This window comes from Heliconius melpomene, chromosome 7 (genome assembly GCF_056956725.1).
Source record: "Heliconius melpomene rosina isolate 202511_hmr_F chromosome 7, ASM5695672v1, whole genome shotgun sequence".
NCBI lineage: Eukaryota > Metazoa > Arthropoda > Insecta > Lepidoptera > Nymphalidae > Heliconius > Heliconius melpomene.
In genome coordinates this window covers 3,456,432-3,476,145 of record NC_140395.1, presented here as the reverse complement: position 1 = coordinate 3,476,145, position 19,714 = coordinate 3,456,432, and positions in this window count along the sequence as shown.

The window sequence follows — 19,714 nt, the reverse complement described above, 5'->3', positions numbered from 1 at the left end:
GATTACAATGGCACAAGACAAGGGTAGGACGAGGCTTGTTAAAATTCAATACGCATCTTGTTTTTAAGTTGGGAGCGATGAGCGATTTGAAAAATATATTTTTTTGTTTAGTATTGTTATTTTTGTTTAGAAAGGTCCTCGAATGGCGACCCCGTCTCGGCAAAAGGAGCACAGGCCGCCCTCCAACCAGGTGGACCGACGACCTTAAAAAGACAGCGGGAATCCGCTGGATTCAAAGGGCGCAGGACCGGACGGAGTGGCGAGAATTAGGGGAGACCTATGTCCAGCAGTGGACGTTGAAAGGCTGATGGATGGATGGATGGATTAGTATTGTATATTTAAAAAAAACTGATGGTTTTATCATTCAACTCACGTGATGGTAAGTAATCAGTAAATACCATAACCTACCTTTCTATGTAACGCTAGAGGACGCAAAGGACATTAAAGAAAGTCTCTACTATAGAAGAACCTACTAAGACCTAAGAACCTAAGAAGTACCTACTATAGTTTTACGCTTTATAGTAGAGTAGGCAGAGAAAGCTTAGCTTAGCTTAAGACACTCTGTTCTCCGCTTTCCTCCTGAATCCGAGATTATAAATACTATTTGTCTAATATTTTTTTTTTTTTTTTTATATATTATTTATTAATTATTTTTTTATATTTATTATTATTTAATGATCTATTTTTTTATATTTATTATTACTATTAGCTTTATTTTATTATTTATTTTGTTTTTGTCTTTCTCAATTTCCCTGCACTATCTTGTCTTTCCCGCTGCTTTGCACTTATCCACTTCCACGGGTTGACTGGAAGAGATCTCTTCTAGAGATAAGTCCACCGTTGTGTATGTCTTTTTGTAATTTATGTTTTATTATGTGTGTTATTTAGTGCGATAAATAATCTTATATATTAGATATTTTTACAAATCGGTCAACTTAAGCGAGCGTTTGGTTGAGGAGCTACAAATATAGGCTTTTAAAGTTGAAGTAGACAAGCTTTTCATTGAAACGCACTTCACGTTTTATTCCGTAGCAGTGAGACAAAGAGCGTGTAGTGCTTAGACTCTTGTCATGTTTATACGTTGACTGCATACTTAGTTAAATACTATAAATTAAATTATCCGGAAAATTTTAATTTCTCCGATTTTATAAGACAAAACGCGGCTTTGGATACAGTCTACAAATAATAATATCCATAAACTTAGAAGCAGAAGATAATTAAAAAAAATATTTGTATAGCCTCAGCAGCAAATCTTTTAACTGTATATGATGGTAGTGGGCTCAATGCTCATCCAGGGAATTAAAAGAGAACACACGAAAGAAAGAAAAAAACAGAACTCTCAAAACTCTCGTAACTTGTACCACCAAAAAGGAAAATCCATTAGACGGAGGGTGGAAATCACAGACACTTAACACCCTCGCGTTTTGTATTGTAAATAACGGTTACGTTGCGGAACACCTAGCGCTATATTAACACTACTTCAATCTTTACAAATTGTATACAATCGAGAGGTTTTATTTAATTTTTTATTGGTTTACGCTGTTGTCCGTAGACAGCAGGGTAGGCAGAGGGAACCTAGTGTTGAGGCACAATTCCCAATCGAGGGAAGGAATTATTTATAAATTCTAAAGGGGCAAAAAGCAGCGTTAAACACCGGGCAGAAATTTGAGAAGGATTATTGGCAGTATTTTACGTGTCGTTATCTCTGCATATCCTGCTGATTGCAGGATACAGAGTGAGTTTGAAAAAAAATCGTATATCCCGCTATATTCACATTCATCAATACACATTTATTATACTTATTTAGAATAGATAAAGAATAAAACAAATAATATCATCCAAATAAAGATAGGGTTGCGTGGCCATGAATTCATTAAGTAGTTTGAATTTGAAGCGAACATTTACAATTCGCCATGTCAGTTTTATCAATTAGGCTCATTTCACATGGGACGATTATGAAAATAAATAAAATACGAACAAATTCAACAAAATGTTGTATTAATTTTTATTAGTAGATATCTATATAGAAGTTAAGGCCATCTTGGCGTAATGAAACGGCGTAGAACTGTAAACGCAACGGTTGTCTCGATCACCATTCAGGTAATAATTATATAACTTTTCTTGCCACTCTTGAGTTCTACCACTCGACTAGTAGGTATCAAATGTCATGGCACTAAGTTCTCCCTGACGATGGTACTATATGCAGAATAGAGTAAGTACCAACTATATAGCGTGAAGCTGAAAAAAATATTTAATATTTTCTTACTTCTCCAGATTTGATTATTTAATAAAAATTTACAATTCTAAAATCCCAATATGACTTCATTGAATTTTTAATTTTTCGTTATCAAAAAAATATATCACAATAAGAAAAATCTTATTATGCTCGAACTTAACTTTTTTTTATTTATAACTGTTCTTTTGGGCAGTACAGTGTGCAACAATGTTCTCAAATTTTGTTCAAACCCGCTGTATGAGTAAAAGGGTTAAGAATAATCCGCTTACATCATAAAAGGATTGCGGTATATTTATTTGCCACTGCCCCTATTATTGTTTTATTATTTAACCAAGAGGGGGTTTTAAAATAACTATTTAGATTTGTTTAGATAACAGCCACTTGAAGTTTAATATTTCATTATCTTATTTATTCAACTTCACGGTTTATCTCTCCTCTCCTCTATTATCCACCTCTGTATAGGCACCTCTTTCACCTCATGCACCAGTCGCAACCTGCACATATGTATATCCTTTCAGTCTTTTAAGGGGTCCTCGAGCTTCTCACGTGACCTTCCCTTAACATCGACACTGTATTTTCGAAGGTGAACTCAGGTCGCCTGTTTTAGTTACTAACTTTTCGAAAAGCGAAGTAATGTGTCATTTCTCTCTGCATTTTTCATGAACGAGGCAGTTGTAATTTGAATGGCAGAGGCATAATAATAAAAAAGAGGTTAAGTAAGTTAATATAAAAGAACAAATATTTTTATATTTACTTACAAAAATAGACCTGTTTAAACTTTAAACACAAAAAACTCTCAACCAACCAACCAACAACGGTAGCTTTTAGAAGAATTTTGACGCGTGCTCGTTGAAGTGTACAAACATTTGACAGCTTCCGTATTTTTTCTCACTGAAGTGTGAAATGTACCTGTTCTTGCGGAGTTAGGTTCGTAAATACAAGTAGCATTTTTTCATTCCGTATCCCACCTATAAAATGGGGAGCTCAGGGAACCTAGTGCTAAAACACTCCATTCCCCGCGAACTTTCCAAACATTGCGTATTAAGTGGCGGACCTCAGCGCCGCGCTTTGTCTTCTTACCAAAGCGAGGAAGTGAAAATAATTAATTCCCACGAGAAGGAATTGAACTCACAGGCTACGGTCAGACGCTATGTCGCGACGGCCTCAATCCTACCAATCTTCCTTATATGTGAGGATTTGTTTGTATAATTTGAGGTTTTTTATTACATTTATCGACTTTAATTTATTCTATCACATGTTCCCTTTTATATACTTTTTTGGTATTTTCCTCACAAATAAATTTTATGTCGTTATTATCCATCATACAATATCTAAAATATTAAATATATACATATATTTAAAAAAACAGAGTCAATCGTTTAAATAAATTGTCATTTCGGCCATTTAATTAAAGCTGTATTGTAATGTAACAATGTCAAAAAACATTTGACAAACAAAATGAGCGCTGTCATCTGTAAAATTACACGAAGCCGTAGCTGTAGGCACTATCGCGATAATCTCTTATTTTACATTCATAGAAAATTCGACCGTTATCTTATGTAAAACAACAATATGTTCCATTCAACCGAAACTAAAATAGTTTAAATTGTAACCGGATGTTGTAAAGTGTATTAAAAATACCATAAAAACTTATTTCCGCCCCCGAATATGTGACTTGAATAGAAATTGTAGTATTATAGCTATTAAGCAACCGGCTGTGTGTTCTAATGCCTCTTCAAATAAAAGATTTAAACCCTATCTGTGGTTGTGTTCGCGCCAACGCTAATGTCAGCGTGACATTTGGGAAAAATATTGCGGGTAATTAATATAAATAATCTGTGTGTGTATTTCTTTCGTAATGTTGTTGTCGTTGAATTTAATTAAAAAGTTTTATAAGTATAGGTTCAGCTTAGATTTATAAAATAAGGAAGATTATTTTTAATATCTATATACAATTAAGTAATAGATGAGTGGTGGACTCTACGCATTTATCTTGTTACCAGTTCAAGGATATGAAAATAATTAATACCCCCGAGAGGAAACTAAACCCACAGCCGATGCGTTCACAACAGCCTCAAAAATATTTAGCAAATAAAAAGTTATGTTACAAAAAGTATAACTAAAAGAGACAAAAGGATAATATATTATTAATATTTGTTTAACCCCCATAAATTTGAATAATAAAAACCAAATGTAAAATTTTATTACTTACATATATTATTAATTACTTAAATTGAAATATTTAAGTAACGGATGATGCGCAAATGTTTAATTCACAACTAACGCATGTCCAACCAACTCAAAACTACGCCACAATAGTATCACATCCAAAATATATCTACAGGTATTCTTAACAATATTTTCTCTTCACCAAATCGAAGGACACACAATAATGAACAGAAAGACAAGAAATTGCGACGAAAAACCAAACCAAAGCGGTAACAAATAACCAAAAATTCAAACAACCACCGACAAAGTTTAATGACAACGCAGAATATATAACATTTGCCACAAAATTTATTATCTGTGTGAATACAATTGCGAAAGTGATCCGATCGGCACACGAAAAAGTACCCAGCTGCGACGTGAAATAAACCTGCGATGTTTAAGAACCTTTTGACTTTTATGCTTTAAAAAAATATGATTAGTTGTTCTCTTTTATACGTAGGTAGATCTTTAGGCAAAGGTTTTTACATGGCGGAAATTGAAAATTGTTTATTTGATTATGCGTAAAATTATAATAAATTTTAATATATTTAGAGTTACATTTATTTCATGTAAATAAACATTTTTATCTTAATAAAGTGTATTTTTGCCACCCTCTAAACATCTTTAAAAAAGGCTTTTGACTTTAAACCCAACTGCTATGGGTTCGATTCCCATTTGGGGATTGAGATATTTTCGTCATCCTTGTAGCATAAACAGCGCGGCGCCGAGTGGCGTCGTTTCCGTTCCTCAACACGCAATGCCTCGAAAATGTGAAGTACATGAAGAACGCAGTGTCTTGACACTAGGTTCCCTGCCTACCCTGCTAAATGCGGGATAGAGCGTGGAACTAAGAAAAAAAACACAATCTTTGTCGCTCATTCTATACACACAAAACATCAAACACTAATAGCTGAGCGGTATTCGCAAAGCCATGCCTCCAGCGTAGAGCGTTGTTATTTTGAAAATATTTTGACATTAATGGCTGCCATTGTGACGTTTGACGTATTGACTTTTTTTTGGCGATAACATCAAAGTGTTTTGGGTGTTAAGGCGTTCGGATGTAAACTAGACAGATGCCTTTGTAGTTTAGGATTTTAATCCCATTTTTAAATGAATGTGCAATTTAATTTTACTTGTACCTTTTGAGTTTTTTGTTGGTTGAAAGTGTCGTTACGTTGTTACAGTTTTGTAAAAGAATTGTTTGTGTGTGTAAAGAAATTATACTATAGAGGTAAATCTATCTTTCTTTTAGTAAAAAAAAATAAATGTTATATTTTTAATTAATATAGGAAAAATCAACCTGTTTGTAGAAAATTTTGTTTTATTACACAATATTATTAGCGGCTATGGTTAGGCACGGGTTAAAACCTTGCTCAAATTTTTATATACGTTTTCTAGAAAAGTAAAAAAGTATAATTAAGAATCGTGTATAACGCATGACACATTCTAAGTAGCCCGAGATAACTTTGATCTTAGATGCAATCCAATACAAAAAATATTTATCCGAACTAATGGTTCCTGAGATAAGCAAATTCAAGCCAACAAACTTTTCAGCTTTATTGTATTAGTACTTATATATTCCAATTCACATTATTGTAATTAAATTTAATCACTATACACAATAACCAGACATAATTTTGAGAAATATTAAAAGATCGCGTGCTGCAGAACATTAGGCTACCGAGAGCTTTAATGTAATTTTACACCTGGGAACAAAAAAAAAGTTGTTTATTTTGCAACACGTGTCTAAACAATTTGTATTTACAAAGGCTGAACACTCCACGACAAAGCCTAAGTTCGTAAAAAAAAGTAAAGTATAAGCAAAATAAAAAAAAATAAGGAAAATGGCCGACAGCTGTCAACCGCAAACTGACCAAAATAATAGCCACAGTAGTTTACAATTACGTATTGTCCGACGGACAAACTACACTAATTTTATTTTTACTTTGTATTGATTGAATATAATATATGTAATTTATTTGCAAATAGTTTTTACTCGCAAAAGATAACGAAAATCCATGGTCAACCCTCGTCAAAAATCCATAACAGTATATACACTTTCTTACATAGAAAATAATACCTTTTTTAGCTTCACTCTGAACCCCCATAAGGCACAGTGAGCACAGAGAACCTGGGAACTTGGTGTAAAGACACTCCGTTCCCATTAAGGCCCCTTTTGTTCACCACTTTCCGTCGAATTCTGGAGGTATTGCGTATTGAGTGGTGGAACTCAACGACTCGCTTTTCCACAGCGAGGAAATGGAAACATGAAAATTTGATAAATAAATAAAAGCAAACCTGATTATAAGAAGACAACATAATTAAAAATTAAATCTACAGGTACAGCTGAGGTACCTAACAAACACACTCATTGCTCTGCTTTCTACTTAACATTATTTACAAAGTAGGAAATAGCAATTAAAAATTCAAAGCTTCCAAAAAAAGGAAAAAAATACTAAGAGACTAGGAAAGACTACTTAGCTATTTAAAAATAACAATTTCATCGTCAAATTGTTAACGTTAAAAATTTCAAGCAAAAATTATAAATTAAAACTTAGATATATTATATTAAAACAATTTCATGCAAAAAAATATAAATCCTAACAATATAAATAGAATTATCACTCTATCATATAATCAATAAAAAGTAAACATCAAAAGAAAAACAACAAAAAAACTATAATTAAAACCCATCAATTACACTACAAATGAGATCTTCTTATAAAGCAACTTATAAAATCTAAGAACTATGCAATAGACAGCCTACTGTAATTAAATTAATTGAAATTAAACATAAAAACCGGTTAAGTGCGAGTCGGACTCACCCACCGAGGCTTCCGTACCAATTTCAGGATTGTAGGTCAACGGGCAGTACAACTTATAAAAATTGACAAAAATTTGCGGGTGAATGCACTCATTTTGTATGAAATGAACTATAAATATAAGTTTGTAATGATTTCATTCATTTTTTTCTGAGCTTCGAGGGACCTTAGAACTGGAAATTTGATATTAATTCAGCTTATTATTTTACCGATCCCGAGATAAATGGCCTAACAGAACGGACAACAAAATTATCCTATAAAGGTTACGTTTTTACCCTTTGAGGTGCGGTACCCTAAAAATACATATGTGAACATGACGGGATCATTTAAAGTTAACGAGCAATTTGTCTTCGTTTTCTCTTGAATACCTATGTGGTTTTTTGATTTCGTACTTTAGATGTTACTTTTCTTTTTTTTTTCTATTTTCAGTTTACTTTTATCTTCTGTGTTAATTTAAAATAATTATGTCCCTGTTTTATTACTGATATTGTTGCCATTATGAATTATTGAATGGAATAATTATCGCTAGATTATTTCCAGGGCTGGCATGAAATACTATGATTTTTTTGCATCTTATGCATAGTCTCCAAACGCCTGGCTTTTCTATATCAGAGCTGGTAAATCCTATTAATTTAAATATAAGAGGCAATTAGCCCTGAGTTAAGTATGATAATTATATAATTATCATCTCACTATAATTCATACCTATATTATAAATTCGAAAGTAACTCTGTCTGTCTGTCTGTCTGTCTTTTACGCAATCAGGACCAAATCGCTAATTTAATTGTGACATAATACTCATATAGAGATACTTGAGAGTCTCGGGATGAACATAGGATACTTTTTTTCTGATATTTGCAATATTTTCGATATTTACAAATGTATTAAAATACTTATTAATTTGACATGCAATTTATTCCAAAATAAGTTTGCTTAATGCATCTCTCTATTGAAAACTGAAAATAATTTCATAAATATATTTAATAAATATTCGTATAGTTCAAGCGGGCGTAGCCGCGTCCGGATCCACTAGTACGAGTAGGTATATGGCGAAGACACTTCTAATGCAAAGAAATATGAAACGTAAAATTTAACTACTCGTATAATATGTAGTTATTTCTTGAAAATATTTAAAAGTTACATCATTATTTATACGTATAAGGTACATATTATTAAGGAAGAAACGTAATTATTATGTCGTTAATTTTAATTAACTATTGCATATTTTTCTCAGTATTGAAATTTAAAATAAACTTTTACATTTTACAAATATTTATGAATTAACAAGACATATGCCATGACCTTATCAGCCTATAATAAATAAATAAAACAAATTCTAATATTTCTTGAATACAACATTCAACAACTTTACCTTGTACCTACCCTCACGCATATCAGGATAGGCAGAGGGAACTTTAGTGCCTAATATTAAGACATTTCCGTTAAGTTAAGTGATGGAACTCAACGAGAGCGAGAAAGTGAAAATATTAAATACTTCGTTTCTTCAAATGGGAATTGGACCCACAAGTTGACGTTTACAGCAGCACGCTTGTATCCTTGCACAACCATTCTAAATATTTTCTTTGTAATAAAAATTTAAATAAGCTATCAAACTTATGAAGATCAATTATAATGGCATTCGCTATTATTTTTTTCAGCTACGCAAAATTAAAAATAATGTTGAAGCCATCATGGTGCAGTTGTATCTAGCGTTGGACTGTAAAAGTGATAAGTTCGATTTTCACTCGGGTTGATGTAATTATATCATCTCCTCGCTATAGTAGACAACACGCGGTATCTGAAGTGAAGCTGCTTTAAAAAAAGGCGGACAAGCGCGAGTCGGGCTCTCCCAACGAGGGTTCAGTACAAAAAATGAAGGTCTCAAGTATTTTCTGATATTCAGGCTTAGCTTAGCCAGAGCCCTTTCATCCGATAGGATAGGATACCTCACTTGCCAATACCAAAAATTGTAATTATTCTCCCTTTTGAGGCTACTATTTTTTAGAATTTAACCAAAAATTTATAATTTTTAGATTTTTTTTCTGATCCTCTTTACAGTGTTGAAATACTCGTTTTTTTGCGATATACGGCAACGGCAATATCTTTTTTATAAATTAATATGTTCTTTGTCAGTAAATCATGGGGCCGTAGATCGGAATATATGGTTTGAATTTCATCTCGATATCTTCATGACGGACAACAGGGTGATTCCTTTTTTCTTTAAAAAGTACGGAACCCTAAAAAGCAGCTGCTTTTAAAGCTGCGTGAAACTGCATTTAAAAGCATATTTCTTGAAAATATTATCTTTAAGTTTTTTACAAACAAACTACACAATGTCAATCGTACCATTTGAAAATCGATATTTTGTATCTATTTAAATTTTACTTTAAAAAAGGCTATTTGATGGATAATCGACATGTGTGACTTTCCATTATTTCCTTTACAGTTGCAACTAGACGATGCTAATTACTTAGCAATTTTTATGACTTTAGAGCATCTGTAAAGCAATAATTTTGCCATTTTCTATAAATGGACGTAAACTATGTAAAATTATCACACGATACACATTAAGATGTACGTTCTTAATTGATGATATGAAATTTATAGCTTTTTCATTAACAAGATATTCAGAGACATTCCGTTTCCCAGACACTAAGTTGTCTCTGCAAAAACAAAAAAAAATTACATATCTAACCCAAACAGCTTGTAGATACATTGTGGAGCCTTGGAGGATGTTCAGCGGACGTCAAAAGGCTTATATGATGATTATGATTTGCAATTGTTGAATTCTCCACTATTGGGTGGCGGAACTCAACACCGCGGTTACTACAATGAATGTTGATAAATTGTCACAAAAATTGGATGATGCGTGTCCAGCGGAGTAACTTAACTATGGGTTCCTTTGTCTACCCTGTTATGATGTCAATCAAAATCAATATTGTTTTTCTTATAAATATGTTATTATCTGTAGGTAGATATATTATTTAATATTATACAGCTGAAGAGCGTTGGGTAAAGAGTCTAGTGTAGGGGTACTCTACAAGCCCCGCTATACGATACAGAGTGAAACTTAAAAAAACCAAAACATTTATTTGGTTGATCGCGACAATCTCAGGAACTAGGTACTGATTGGAATTGGAAAAGTATTTTTGTGTGGAATAGTCCATTTATCAAGAAAGGCTGTAGGCTATATTAGGTACATCACGTCAATCGTTTCAATGTAACCCATAGCCCTATACCTGCGATCAGACTTACCGGGAACCTAAAATATGTCATGTGTCATAAACAACGGGAAGTTACTTTCATTTGATCACGTAAAGCCGTAGCTAAAAGCTAGTTTTAAATAATAAATAAATAAAAAAAGCAAATGGCGGCGTCGTTTTATACATTCTGTTTCTGATATATTCCATCACATTCGCGACGTGTGCGGTCCGTTCGCGCCTAAATGGTATTTAAAAAAAATATATAAACTTTTTAAAATTCTCCATGCTTGTTAGCAAAAAATATCAAAATATACCGCCTTTCTAGATCAAATGTAGATAAAGTTATATAGGTATGTTAAATAGTTTGGTGTTTTTTTTTGGGATTAATACAGTAGGCAGAGAAACACTACCTTGGCATTAAGACACTCCGTTCCTTGCTTTCTGTCCAATTTTCGAGATTGCGATTCAACGAACCGCTTTATCTTATTAACAGAGCGAGAAAATAATTAATTCCTATGAGTGGGAATCGAACCTACAACTATTGCATTTACAGCCAGCTCCGACGGCCGTAACATAGAAAAAGTTTATATCAACTTTAAGATCTAAAGTAGAAGATTCCGTTTTTCCCGTTCCCGTAAGAACTTCGAGGCATCCCCTACAAGTACTTCCCTACACTCCCTAGCCTACATTTCACCACCCATTTTGTAACCTCTGGTGGACTGTGGTAACAATATAAAGCTCGAGGTAGAGTTCCACTCAACACTTACATCTCAAAAATTACAAGGTGCAAGGGGGACGGAGTATCTTAACAATACTTTCCTAATAACGATGTAGCGTGAAGGTAAAAAAAAATTACTCTCTGATTATTTAACTTTTAATTCTCAATATTTAAAACTGGTAAAGTAGCTTGAGAGTTATCAATTACGAAATAACATACAAAATAATATAAAAAAATGCTTTAATACATTAGTCCAAATATTTTTCAATTATATATTATATTTTTCAATTACAATAAGTAATACAAGTATTTTAAAAAACTTTTAACTTTTAAGTGCTTTTAAAGGTCACTAAATAAGTGTACTTAAAAAATGAGATTTTTTATACATTAGATATACCTAATGTACCTATTCAATATAATTGGTAGGCCATCGTGGCGCAGCAGTAAAGAATCTGACAGTAATCATTACGATTGCAGGTTCAGTTCTCATTTGGCGGACTTCATTACTTTCATTTCCTCGCTCTAGTCTGGTCGGATTCCTGCCTTGATAATTGGGGAACAAATTGAACATTTTTAAGTTTTACAGGATTATGCGTTTACCGACGGAGCATAAAAATAATGGAAACATATGTAATTTTATTAAGGCAGAAAAAAGAAAAATACTTAGCAAGTAGGTCTACATAAGTACATACATATACCTATTATTATATATTTTTTTATTATATATTTTTTATTATATTAAGAAATAATTCTGTAGATTTACTAGAGCTACAAATACTAGATTTGTTGAGTTGAGTTTAAAACTTACATATTATACCTATACATTGTGAATGTGGTATATCTTCTAAATCAAAAAAGGCCTAGAGGCAGGCACTTAGGCAAAGGCCTGGCGTTCAGTTCCGCCATAGTAGTGTATGATGGTTAGGTACGGATATATGAAGGTCGCCCAAGGTCGAGCTGGTTGGCATTCTATGAAGAGCGAACCCTCAAGGGAGGCCTACATTCAGCAGTAGACAGTTCTGCGCTGGGCAAAACACTTATTTTAGCAGTTCATATAACTTTTATTGAGACCAGTGTGGTACAGGGACACAAGCGTGCGACTGTAAACACGACAGATTGCGGGTTCGATTCCCATTCATGAACGTGAAGCTTTTACAATAAACAAAATATTTCTTTCCTAAGTATACTTAGTATAATATTTATTTTAAAGAAGATTCAAAATTTTTTTTTTAAGTTTTTTTTTTCTTTTTAGATAGAAAAATATCGTGATTGTAAACAGAATAGCTCGGGGGAATAATAATATATTTTCTTATCTCCGCTCTGGTAAACAGACTGCGACGTGCAATTTTAGATACAAGCGGAGAATAAAGAACATATATGTCACTATATACTCTATTAAATTTTATTTTAGGGATGCACTATTAAAAAACATTGCTAAGAAGTTCGCCAAAACGCGTTGCCTTTCCAAATCCAATCTGTAATCGGAATGCAGGTCTCATTTCCAAGTCGTTAGCCGCAAAAATCGACACCACGAGCGGAACCTGATAGCCCTGTTACAGACTAAAAATATACATATGCTTATATATAGATATATTTATATTTATTATACACACCAGCTGTTGCCCACAACTTTGTTTGCGTTAATTTTAAGGACTAAAATGGAAAATTCTCTGTTAGTGTACTCCTTACATGATACCTTATATGTATGATCCTATAATAGTTACAATAGTTTCTTCTGGAAGGACATCTGCCTCTGCGTCTCTTATCGCTCATTCCAAATCATACTTTCGTTACAAATTCCCTCGAAGTGTCAAAGCACGTTCTTCTTCATTCCGTCTCTGTAAAGCAGATTTCCTAGATATATTACTTTGTTCACTGATCTTGCAATCCTTCTACGGCAAAATAAGTAAAATCAGACTCAAAAATTATATTTATAAATTCACAATTTTAAACAAACCTTCTACACTAGCCTTTAACACAAAGTTGTCCTAAAACAAAAAATATAACTACAATTGGCTCTTAGATACTTATCTACGTCTAATGGGCCATTGTTTTCGGTTCGAATCCAAACTTTTTACTATCCATGTTTAATTGCGGCAATTTTTACGGATGTCACTTGACGCCAGCCTTTTTGACTTGGCTGTTTGTATTGGTATCATCGTCTAGTTTTTTCTTAGTGTGCAACTTGCTCTTTTTTTTAGTTTAAATTAATTTTAGTTAAAGCTAAAGCTGTTAGTTATACAGCCTTATCTATTAGCAATTTAACGTGATTAAATTTAAAATGTTAGTTAATATGAACGTTATATTTTAAAATATACCTACCTAATCAATAATTCTTAGAACAATAAATTTTCCAACACAGACTAACTAAGTATTACCGCAAAAAAAAAGTAACAGTCGTTAACAAGGCAAAGCAAATCAACCATACAGACAATAACATCAGAAATTGAACACTTTACGTTTCACGCTTAACCAAATCGGCTGTTACGAAAATGACAGATTGACTTAAACAAATTATCCACACTGAGGTAAATATAGCAGGTTCAATTTTTTTTTCTTATTTTTTTTGTTGCATAAACAAGTATAAAAAGTCCATTGTTGCGACCACAATGGCAGTATGTATTGTGCCTTTGCCTTTTCCAATTATTGTGTTAGCTATTCGACGAAAATAGTTTCTATTTGGAATCCCTTGATAGGATTTCTTGAATTTTGTCATCGATTATTATCGAGGCTTCTTACAAAATGATGATTGGGTGTGATAAAATATTTGTTCCTTTTGTAATAAAATTTTGTAATAGCTAATGTATACAATAAAGAAACAATACTACGTAAATGTCTCTTTTCGAGTCATTGCGTATTATCATTTGTCTGTTCAGTGGCGGATCTCAGCTCAAAAACAAATGCAAAAGGTTTTTTTTAAGTTAATTTAAAAAAATTGACCGGCTTCCACCGCACTTTGTATAAAAAAAAGATAGATAAAAAGATATAAATATTAATTTACACGCGACAGAAATCACTATTTTCATTGGCTCGCTCCAGCTTACAAAACAAAGCGCAGCGTAAAGTTCCGCCACTCAACACGCAATGTCTCGAAAATTTGGCGTAAAGACGAGAACAGTGTCTCACAACTAAGTTTCCATTGCTGCTTTATGGGGATACAACGTAAAGCTATGAAAAAGAAATGTTAAGTAACTACCTACATCTTTTTTCATTATTATTATTCTTAGAAGCCTCAATTTACCAGGAAATGAGGAGCGGAGTGTTTTAACACTAGACTACCTCTGCTTATTCTACTTTATGTGGAATCTGTACCAGGCTGAAAAAAAGAAGGAAAAAAAAATATCCATAAAAGTCGATTTCAAAATTAAACATTTCGGTAGGACTTTATAAATACAAAGTTCTTTGCCCCAAAAAAACTGGGTGTTTTTTAACGTTGCGGTGTTATTATTCACGATTTAGATAAGAAGTGAACACAATAAAAAACCTATATGAATGACATTTTATTATCATGTTAACGTATGAATTTAAAATTAAAGATTTATTGGCGTTGAAAATTTATTGTTTTGTCCTTTTTTTCTTTACGCATTCCCAGTATTTTGTGATAGGCAAAGAGATACGACTCTCTTATTAAATATCATTCGCTAGTGTTTACCTGCGGCTTTGTCCGCGTCGTCATCATCATTTTCAGTCTTGTGTACGCCAACTGCTGGACATAGGCCTCCTCCAAGAGCAAAAAAATCATTTTCTCGAGTAAAAATCGAATCCACTACTGATCGTGCTTACGCATGCTTTTGCCCTTGCGCCACGACAGTCCTCAATTACACAAAATATTGACATAAATTGTAATACATAGGTTATAAAATAACATATGTAGGTATTATTAGGTATTATACTGACATGTCAGCTATATTAATGTAAAATTCTATGTAGGTACGTTCAGTAGCTTTTGCACGATATTGAAACAAACATACATCCATGCTCACGAACTTTCATATTTTTATAATATAAGTAGGACGTTTAAAGAAAATATATATAAAATCGTTAGCTCACCGCCATTTTACGTAGGTACAATACTGTTTCAAAATAAGAGCATTCCAAATTCAAATCTCCCGCGTCTTGTTACTTTTTTTCTTTCGTTACAATAATTTAAGGCGACGGCGTACGATAAAGTGTTTACCGACTTATTTGCTTCCAAACTGTTATTTATTATAATGAGCTTTTAATGTTCGTTTTATGTTCTTTTAAATACTGAATAAGTATATATTTTTATATAGATATTAATGTATTTGAATCTTTTTATATTTTCTGGTATACTCGTATGTATATTGTATAGGTATATTAAGGCCGTCGTGTCGCAGTGGAACAGATTCTGACCGAAACGCGGCGGTTAGGTTCCGATCCACGCAAGTCTCGAAAATTGGTCCAAAAGTCGGAAAAGGAGTGTCTTAACACTAGTTTCCCTCTGCCTACATAAAAGTCATTTTGTTATTTAACCAATTTTAGCAGTACTTTTCTATAACTAAAAACTTTACTAAAAACAACATTTTTTAAATAAATTCGATTAGTAACTTCGTATAGGTAAGACTAGAGTTAAGATATTCCTCACAGCCGCCTTAATTTCGAGACCATACGTTGAATGACGGAACTTAACGCCGCGTTTTGTCTTATTACCAGAACTATGAAATCTAAATTAGTCAGACACCGTTACGTCATTTTTATTTCTTCAAGAATATTGCCTGTTGGGTAATGAATCCAATATCTAAATTAACTAACAATTCATAAGTACTTACTTATAATGTCTCATTTCACTATCACTCAAATTTGAGTCATTTTAAAATTATATAACAATAGCATATGGTAAAGTAATTAGACGAACAAAAATTTCAGTTTTCGGTCTCACGATAGAGAAGTTACAAGCATAAATAGTTTTTAACAAATATGGTTCCTTAGTTTATATTTATACCTAAGTATAATATACTTATCACAAGAATATCTTCTTTATAATATATTGGTATGTGTTTTTTGTTTGATAATTACATTTCTACATGTAGACCGCACCTTTAACAGCGAAACTCAACGGTGCCCAGCCAAAGCGTAAAAGCGCCTATTTTTAAATAAACTTAATTTAAAAAACTTACTTAACATCCTGAAAATTAAAATAATCTGACAAAAATTAGCGACATGTATAACATTAATAAAGAATGTTAAAAAATATTATTATTGCCAATTTTTGTCAAATTAAAAAGTAACAAAAAAAACCAAGTAAACTAATTTTAAGGACACTAAATAATAAAATGAATAGAAACCCCGACACCGTCGCTTCGTTTACAGCTTTTCGCTAACCACAAGGGAACCCAAATAAAAACGTAGCAATAAATAATATCGTTACAGTGTTCGTATCGGCGGCCGGCGCGTTCGTGTGCGTCATCTTGAGAAGAAATTATCACATTTGTTAGACTATCTAACGATTTATATAGGCTGATTTTCTGAAATTATTTTTATTTTCTTTTAGCTTTAAACTGCATCCCGCATATATCAGAGTAGGCAAAGGGAACCTAGTGTTACGACATTCCCTTTCCCACACACTGCCCGATTCAAATTTGAAATTACTTAATAAAAAATCGAACAATCAAAAAATTTAAAAAATCTTTACATAAATTTATTGTAGACTACTATTCCAATGTATAAGCTATATTAAATTAAAGTTTCATCTAAATCAGTTCAGTAATTTGTGCATGAATGTGGAACAAACATAAAGTTACATCCTCATCAACATTCACATTTATAATATTAGTAGTGTTTCAACGGAATGGGGTAACGTTTACGGGGAAACTTAAGACATCTTCGCTACTTTTCTTGTAATTTTCAAGACATTGAGTGTGGCAGAAGTAGAACTCTTTATATTTTTATAATTGCATTTTTAATATTAGAACACTCAAATACTCTTTTTGTTACTATTATAACAATTTTATTAATTCACTTAAAATTAACACCATATATACATACAAAACAATAATCACAACGCCCCTACTGTGGTATTAAAAAAAAAACAAAATCCATCCTTCCTTCTCTAACACTTCTTAATAACATCATCTATCTCTTTCTAACATCAAAAATGGTGGAATAATAACTCCAGTTTCCCTTGAACTAATTTAAAACAGTTTTTTTACGATGACAGGGGTCAAAACAAAATGGGTAATCTCGCCCTAGTCTAATAGAAATCATATAATTTACATGGGCACCGTAAAATAATAATTATCTTTTAGTTTTTCGGTCTTTTTTATTTTGGGGTTTCTGTCAATAGGTTGTAGTGTGTCCATGTTTTTTATTTAATATTAATATATTAATTATATTTAAAGTGTCTATTATTAATATTTATTTTAACTTAAAACATATTTTATTTTTACATGACAAGGCCGTTGTGACGCAATGGTATACTCGTATTGTCTAATTGTACCTGGACCAGTCATCAGTTCGAATGTCGCTTCCCACTCAGGGGAATGATTATAATGTATTTAATTTAAATATATTTAATTCTAACCGTTGTAGTAAACAAAATGTGGTGCGGAGAGAAACGGAGTGTCTTTACATTTGATTCGCTCCGCCTATCCTATGGGGGGAAAAGCGTGAAACTACATAAAATAGTTTTCAAGAATTTCCATAGATATGGTCAATTATTAACACTACTAGCCATATTATTTGTATTGATTTACATTTTTCTAGTTTCACGCAGTATCCCGCACATAACAGGGTAAGCAGAGGGGACCTGGGAACCTAGTTTTAAAACACTTCTTTCCCATTAAGACACTTCTGTTCTCTACTTTCCGCCTAATTCTGGAATTATTGCGTGTTGAGCGGCGGAATTTGCTGACGCCGCGCTTTGTCTCGTTACTCCGTAAGGATAGAGTTATAAGCATGTGATAGTAAACGCGACAGATTGTGGATTTGACTCCCACTTAAGCAACTTTGTTAATATCCTTACTATGCAAAAGTATTTAATTACTGCACGAAATGTGTTATTAATATATAGATAATTTTCTTCGTTACTCGTACATCTACATAGGAAAAGATTATTAAAAAAATACAATCAAGGTATCTTAGTATGCTTTATATACCTACTATATTGCTATACATCTAGGGCCTTAGGAATATCAAAAGGCTTCTTATAAGACGTTTCTATGTACTTAAACGTCATGAAGATACGGATGGATTATATACTTAACCCGTTATTTTCAAAAAATATATATAATAATGTAGCACTTAATATGAGTACCTATATAAATGATTTATATTTGGCTGCACTTATGAAAATAAACTCGCAGAATCCTTTTATCTGGGAACAAAAGGTACTTCAAGTATAAAAAATGGCATAATGAAAGATAGTAAACATACAATTGCTTTTGAAAGTCAACTTGTAAAGATTTTGCAATCACTTGTAACTTTTTTTTATGCCACATGGTCAGTCGGAGCCTTAAAATTAAAACCCGTTATCTTTAAAGTAGGTCAATCGGAATAAAGAGAAATGATTACGCATTGGCAAATGTTATGATTTAAAGAAACCACAAACTAAATATCATGTTTTATGTGTAATTTTGTCTCTGACCACTGCTGGTGTAATTTGAAAATTACAAATTATTAGTGGACAACTGACGGACAGAAGTTAGTGGTGAAACCTAATTTGTTGTTTTCTATTTAACAGGAGAAATTATGGTGTATTTTTATAAAAAAAAACATAATAAGCAAATAATTTGACGACCACGCAAAATTCCAAGAAATCTGACAATTTCAACTCAATAATTACAATGATTAACTAGAATAACAAGCTTGTGAATTCATTAAAAACAAATTAAATTAAAATGACATATGGTAAAAATACAAGCAATTCTAACAAGTGACATGTGTGTTATACCAACTAGAGTCACGATTTTTTTTTAATCACTTATTTAATTTTTTCTAACTATCTCTTATAAATTACTTAATTATTAAACAAAAATACTTTGTTTCTTTATTAAGAAATAACTTTATAATGATATAAAATTTTACAGTTTTATGATCGGTCGCCTCAATGTTAAGGAAATTACAACACTTATATGAGCTCTAAGCTTTCATATTATATAATAATAGTAACAGTATAATTTTATCTAAATAACTAAAAAATATCATACAAATAAAAATAAAATCTTTTAGAAAATATGTAAACAACCAAATAAAATATCAATAAATGTAATTATGTTTATATACTATGGTCACTCTACATTTAAAATCTATCCGCCATATTGGATAGTATAATAATGGCGGCGGCTTTAACGCGGGATGACTTTATATAATCTATGCCCACAGATGACTCTATATTATCTGTGCTTTTCACACAAATTACCCGCGTTTTTGTTATGACATTTAAGAATTTATTACCAAAACTAAAATGAAATATTACAAATTTTATTATAAAATCATCATTTATTATATTCCATGGTAACGCAGTGGATTTCAAATAGACAGTCTGTAAGCGGGATGGTGGCGAGTTCGA